General features: G+C 43.5%; 1 pseudogene; it reads right to left on the bottom strand.

Annotated features, from left to right (window-relative positions):
* Positions 1-6193: 6193 nt before the first annotated feature.
* On the bottom strand, positions 6194-7206 carry LOC106577076 (DDB1- and CUL4-associated factor 7 pseudogene; annotated as a pseudogene).
* Between the last annotated feature and the right edge of the window lie 240 nt (positions 7207-7446).

Genomic DNA, 7446 nt, shown 5'->3' with positions numbered 1-7446 from the left:
CGAATACTGATTTGTATCACGGGTGACCTGGCTTGTCTCCTGCCAATTCTTGCACATTCATTGTTCATTGTTTTCCCTTTTGATTGTTCATTTTGATCAATTCCCAATTTACATACTGTATGTCACCAGTAAACCTAGTAAATGTGCTGTTAATCCCTGTCATTTGGTTACATTCATTTCTGTTAATGCATGTAGGCCTATTAATTAATTACAGTCATTTAGCCTACGGTTCTCATTCTCGTGGTGGAAATGTTGTTTGCAGAGTTCACAACCTGCTACATTTTGTGAGAAACAAGTTTTGGTTTATTTCATAACCATCATTTACAAGTTTTGAAAGTGTTTTCATTGTCTTTTGATTGGAGAGCAATGAGCAATGGGAGCAATGAGCATGTGTCTGGTTTCTCTGTCCTGATAACATTGAGGGAGCACGCATAGAAGTAGGCAAAGTGTGCCCGCTGCGAGCAAATTTAGGAAAGTGCCCATTTTGGGGGATCTCTGATTTCTGATTGTCTAAACTCACCACTCCATCACTAATAAGCTGAGCTTCTCAGTCATTTTATCTTCACCTCACACAGTAAGTCAACGAAGTCTGTTTTTTGAACATACATTGCAATCATAATAGTTCATCACAGTATTTGAAAAATCTTTCCAACACTCTCCAGCCTCGATAATCACCAAGACTCGGTGTGAAAGAGGAAAATATCTTGATCTGATGATCCCATATATCCAGGGGAAACGTCGTAAACAGCTGTCTGTCCTGAGCTGTCTGGAGCTGGGCCCAGAATAGGCTAGTTGATACAATGTTGCAAGTTCTCTGGCTACAGCTTCTGGCAGGACCCAGTTGATTGATTTGTTACAATTTTGCACTTCACTAGCTATAGCTCAAGTCAAGACAGAAAGAAAGGGAGGCAGACAGGCGGAGTAGAGAGATGAATGCGATTGAAAGAACATTAATTTTCATCAAGGTATTTTCTACTGTTTTTATTTGTGGGCTTTAGGCCCATGTACACTGAACAAAAATATACACGTAACATGTAAAGTGTTGGTCCCATGTTTCATGAGCTGAAATAAAATATCCCCAAAATTGTCCATATGAACTAAAAGCTTAATTTTGTGCACAAATTTCTTTACATCTGTGTCAGTGAGCATTTCTCCTTTGCCAAGATAATCCATCCACCTGACAGGTGTGGCATATCAAGAAGCTTATTAAACATCATGATCATTACACAGGTGCAACATGAATTCAATGTTCATTTCTCTACCATAAGCCTATGTTGTTTTAGAGATCTTGGCAGTGCATCCAACCGGCCTCACAACCGCAGACCACATGTAACCACGCCATCCTAGGACGTCCACATCCGGCTTCTTCACTTACAGGATCGTCTGAGACCAGCCACCCAGATAGCTAATGAAACTGTGGGTTTGCACAAACTGTCTTCCATGCTCATCTTCCTCACCTGACTGCACTTCGACGTTTGGGATGCTCTGGATTGACGTGTAAGACAGCGTATTCCAGTTCCCACCAATATCCAGCAACTTCGCACATGTCATTGAAGAGGAGTGGGACAACATTCCACAAGCCACAATCAACAGCCTGATCAACTCTATGCAAAGGAGATCTGTCGCGCTGCATGAGGAAAATGGTGGTCACACCAGATACTGATTGATTTTCTGATCCACGCACCTACCTTTTTTTAAGGTATCTGTAGATTACGGCCTAATAAATGTATTTCAATTGACTGATTTACTTATCAATTGTAACGCAGTCAAATCTTTGAAATTGTTGCATATTGCATTTTACTTTTGTTTAGTATATTTTACTTAATTGACGATGGAAGTTATAGGCCTTCTGCTGAATTGGTCTATAGGCTGTCTATGAGTTCTATGCTCTAATTTCTTCAGCTGCCAATGGGTCACAGTGTATCAATGTGTCCATATAGCACAGGCTGGTACTCTCGCAATAATTTCCTTTTAACTTTTTGAGTTTTATCATTTTAATTCAGATTTTTATGATTAACCGCGTAACAATTATTTTATGAAAAGAAAGCGGTATTATTAAATACAAACTGTTAGACAAAAATGCGCAAATAAAAATAATCTCAACTGGCACGCAGATAGGTAGAAATGGTAAGATAAATTGAAAGCTTCCCCAAACTTCAAAATCTAAAGATGCTTATGGAAATCAATGTTCGCCTACCGATCTTTTGTTAGCTGCCTGTCAGATATACAGTATTTGAAGTGCTTTGCGTTTGTGAAAGCTACTTTTTGCATGATTTCTCTATTGAACTACATAATTGATATGGTGTATACCTCCACTACTCTACTTTGTTACGAATCAGTGGGGATTAAGAAGTGAGTATACACAATTCCCACTGCAAAAAAAGGTGGGTATACGGTGTATTCCTGCATATAGCCCCAACTACACCACTGAATATGAGATATATAGATACACACAGTGGCTTGCGAAAGCATTCACCCTCCTTGGTATTTTTCCTATTTGTTGTCTTACAACCTGGAATTAAAATAGATTTTTTGGGGGGGTTTGTAACATTTGATTTACACAACAAGCCTACCACTTTGAAGATGCAAAATATTTTTGAAGAAATAAGACCAAAAAAAACTAGACCATTCATAGAGCCACCTTTTGCAGAAATTACAGCTGCAAGTCTCTGGGGGTATGTCTCTATAAGCTTGGCACATCTAGCCACTAGGGTTTTTGCCCATTCTTCTAAGAAAAACTGCTCCAGCTCCTTCAAGTTGGATGGGTTCCACTGGTGTACAGCAATCTTTAAGTCATACCACAGATTCTCAATTGGATTGAGGTCTGGGCTTTGACTAGGCCATTCCAAGACATTTAAATGTTTCCCCTTAAACCACTCGAGTGTTGCTTTAGCAGTATGCCTAGGGTCATTGTCCTGCTGGAAGGTGAACCTCCGTCCCAGTCTCAAATCTCTGGAAGACTGAAATAGGTTTCCGTCAAGAATTTCCCTGTATTTAGCGCCATCCATCATTCCTTCAATTCTGACCAGTTTCCCAGTCCTGTCAATGAAAAACATCCCCACAGCATGATGCTGCCACCACCATGCTTCACTGTGGGGATGGTGTTCTCGGGGTGATGAGAGGTGCTGGGTTTGCGCCAGACATAGTTTTCCTTGATGGCCAAAAAGCTACATTTTAGTCTCATTTGACCAAAGTACCTTCTTCCATATGTTTGGGGAGTCTCCCACATGCCTTTTGGTGAACACCAAACGTGTTTGCTTTTTTTTTTTCTTTAAGCAATGGCTTTTTTCTGGCCACTCTTCCATAAAGCCCAGCTCTGTGGAGTGCATGGCTTAAAGTGGTCCAATGGACAGATACTGCAATCTCCGCTGTGGAGCTTTGCAGCTCCTTCAGGGTTATCTTTGGTCTCTTTGTTGCCTCTCTGATTAATGCCCTCCTTGCCTGGTCCGTGAGTGTTAGTGGGTGGCCCTCTCTTGGCAGGTTTGTTGTGGTGCCATATGCTTTCCATTTTTTAATAATGGATTTAATGGTGCTCCGTGGGATGTTCAAAGTTTCTGATATTTTTTATAACCCAACCCTGATCCGTACTTCTCCACAACTTTGTCCCTGACCTGTTTGGAGGGCTCCTTGGTCTTCATGGTTTTGCTTGCTTGGTGGTGCCCCTTGCTTGGTGGTGTTACAGACTCTGGGGCCTTTCAGAACAGGTGTGTATATATACTGAGATCATGTGACAGATCATTTGACATTTAGATTGCGCACAGGCGGACTTTATTTCACTAATTATGTGACTTTTGAAGGTAATTGGTTGCACCAGATCTTATTTAGGGGCTTCATAGCAAAGGGGGTGAATACATATGCACGCACCATTTTTCAGTAAAAAAAAAAGAAGTTATTTTCTTCATTTCACTTCACCAATTTGGACTATTTTGTGTATGTCCATTACATGAAATCTGCATAAAAAATCTATTTCAATTACAAGTTGTAATGCACTTTCAATGTAACAGAAGAAAGACAAACTGATGGATAATGTAGCAGTTTGTGGGTGCAGTAAAATTACAAAATGATGCTTTGGTGAGCAGTGATGTGAATTCCCATCTGTTGGATGAAGCGAGCCATGACATAATATAAGCAAAAATATGATGTCAATAACAAACTGCTGACATAGGTCACACTTGAGGCATCTGTAATTACAGATGTGTTTATCACGCCTGCTAATCATTGTCCTGTAAAGAATATAACCAATGTGGGCCTCATGAGTGGCACAGCGGTCTAAGGCACTGATTCGCACTGCTTGAGGCATCACTAGAGACCCGGGTTCGATCGCAGGCTGTGTTGCAGCCGCCCGCGACTAGGAGACAAATGAGGCGGTGCACAATTGGCCCAGTATCGTACAGGTTAGGGGAGTGTTTGGTCGGCCGCGATGCCCTTGTCTCATCACGCTCTAGCGACTCCTTTTGGGGGGCCAGGCGCATGCACGCTGACTTCGATTGCCAGCTTAATAGTGTTTCCTCCGACACATTGGTGCGGCTGGCTTCCGGCTTAATCAAACAGTGGGTCAAGAAGCAGTGCGGCTTGGCATGGTCATGTTTCTGCATCCGTACGGAAGTTGCAGTGATGGTACAAGACTGCAAATACCAATTGGGGAGAAAAAGGGGTAAAACGTACAACATTTTTTAAGAATATAACCAATGCATAGTTTAATAACACTTGTTGGTGTATCATGAAAGGTGTACAAGATAGCTTTACTAAATGGCCCTCAATAAGAAATTCTGGTTGCCACTTTACTTGTGACTGTCACACACCAGGGTCCTCACCCTCCCTACATTTCTCACTCTCACCCCTCCCTCTTATCCCCCATAATTTTTTTAACCTTTATTTAACTAGGCAAGTCAGTTAAGAACAAATTCTTATTTACAATGACGGCCTTCACCGGCCAAACCCAGACGACGCTGGGCCAATTGTGCTCCATCCTATGGGACTCCCAATCACGACCGGTTGTGATACAGCCTGGAATCAAACCAATGTCTGTAGTGATGCCTCAAGCACTGAAATGCAGTGCCTTAGACCGCTGCGCCACTCTGGAGCATAACACTTCAGTCACTTCCCTACATGTCAGATTATCACAGTATAATCATGGAAGGGATCTGGTACCAGCAAACCATTTAAAAAATAATGTTTTTTTTTCACATTAAAATAATTATGATTTCAATGTCTACAACTGGATTTAAACAAGTTCAGAAAGACACCCAGATGACCCTAAATGTCATGGATCACTCCGGAACTTTCATCACGCACACCTATCCCCTATTCCCACTGATTAGTATTTGTATATATGTGCCCTTTGGTTTCCATTGGGGTGTCGATTATTGTTACAATGTCCGTTGGTGCGTGTGAGTACCTGTGCTGTGTGTTTTGGCTTTCGTGCCCTTGTGGATTGCGCAGATGATTATGGGTCTCGTCCTGTCTGTTAATCATTGTGCGCGTGTGTATTTATTCGAGGTACTCCTCGCTCTTTTGTTTGGGTTTCAACCCTGTGTTTTGTGTATGTGTTTGTTTTGTCTTGGTCACCCTTGCCTTTACACGGTACGCCGTAATTTGGCCTGAATAAAAAACCCTATTACGCATTCCTGCGCCTGTCTCCCGAATCATCCGTTGCAAAGTGACACTAAATTACATTTTCTGACACTAAATGTCATTTTAAATCCAGGTTCCTGTCCCTAAATATGTTGTTATATGTCATATCAAACACTCCTAAACCCAAAACATATTCATATTAATCTCATAGCTGGATAAAACAACAAGTTAACCCCACCAAGAGGCAGTCTTCAGTTGGAACTGCACTGTTTCACTCCATAAAGAATTCATCTAGGATGGTTGAACCCAGTGAAAGCACTGATGCATTTTGACGCTGTACAGACACTGATGATGACCTAAATAATAAATAAAGAGGACAATCTATTCCTTTTGACACAGGATTAGTTATATCAAAAACAGAGTAAACCAGGAGATTGTGGAGTGGAACAAAGAGATCACACCGTCTCCCATGCGCGCATCAATCAGCCAGGACAGAGCAGTGGGTTGAGGCAGTCCTGCAAAATTTACTTCCACTCAAAAAAACAAGTCCAAGTTCTGAATACACACATTGTCCTCATCCTCCACCCCTTCACATCCACGCCTCAGGTGAAGGTTGGCTTTAGACCCACAGAATCTCTAGGCAGTTGTTGTAGCCGATGGCGATCCAGTCAGGCTGGGTGGAGGCCCACTGGACGTTGTTGATCTCCCCTCTGCTGTGTAGGCCAGAATAGGGTCCTTGATGGCCCTGGGCATTTGCTGGATGTCCCATATCAGCGCCTGGTGGTCTTTGGCTGCAGTGCAGATGTGACAGGAGGAGTGGGGAGCCCAGGCGAATCAGTTGACACATGCCCGGTGATTGTTGAGGCGGGCCACCGGCGTGCAGGGAACACGCACGTCTAGAATCACAACCTCCATGCCGTCCATAGCCATGGTGGCCAGGTAGTTGGGGTCCTGTTTGTTCCAGCAGAGGCGCAGTAGGGGGTGGTGCTGGGGGTCTTCATAGATGATGGCGCTGTGCTCCAGGTGCCGCTGGACAAACATCCTTACTAAGCCGTCTGCTCTGACTGACGCAAACATGTCCCGACCACCGCCTGCATGGCTGAACGCAATGTCATACACCTCTTTGTCATGAGCAATGAGCTGGGTCTTGACTTGGCCAGATACGAGGTTGGCTTTGCTCAGTACCTGGCCAGTCTCCAACCCCCAGATAGTACAGGTGGTGTCAATGCTGGAGGTGCCCAGTAGATTAGGATCCACTTCATTCCAGTCAAACGAGGTGAATGGTGCACAGAAGTCAGAGTTCTTGTTGTTATTCAGCAAGCATTCCAAACGCGTCTCTGTGTCACTGATCCTCCAGATGCGCAGGTAGTCCCCGCTAGTGGCAAGCAGGTCTAGGTAAACACCCTTGCTGTCCTGGATCCACATGATCTTGGTGGTGGGGTAGGGGTGGTCAAAGGTGTTCCTGCAGATGAACTCTGAACTCTCCTCCTCGAAACCCACAATCTGCATCTTATCTTAACTTACAAGGGCCAGGCGAAAGCGCTTGTCAGGACGAACGCTCCAGTTCATTGCATACACCGTCCATGGCGGTTCGTGTTTGTAGATCTCTTTTCGCTTACAGTGGAGCGACATAGCTCAATAAACGAGCTGTTATATCAAATCCTTAACTATGAAAAAATACAGCTGTTTCCTTGGAACAAAATATACCCCACGGCAGTACCCCACGGCAGAAGTTTAGACTTCTGAATTGAAGATTTGAACAGTTCAGCTGGCTAACAGTTATTACATGGGGCGGCAGGTAGCCTAGTGGTTGGACTTGTACCCGAAAGGTTGCAAGGTCGAATCCCTGAGCTGACAAGGTAAAAATCTGTC

The sequence above is a fragment of the Salmo salar genome, chromosome 18 (genome assembly GCF_965601325.2).
Source record: "Salmo salar chromosome 18, fSalSal1, whole genome shotgun sequence".
Lineage (NCBI taxonomy): Eukaryota > Metazoa > Chordata > Actinopteri > Salmoniformes > Salmonidae > Salmo > Salmo salar.
Note: the sequence above shows the minus strand (reverse complement) of the source record. Positions and strands in the feature narration are given on the sequence as shown.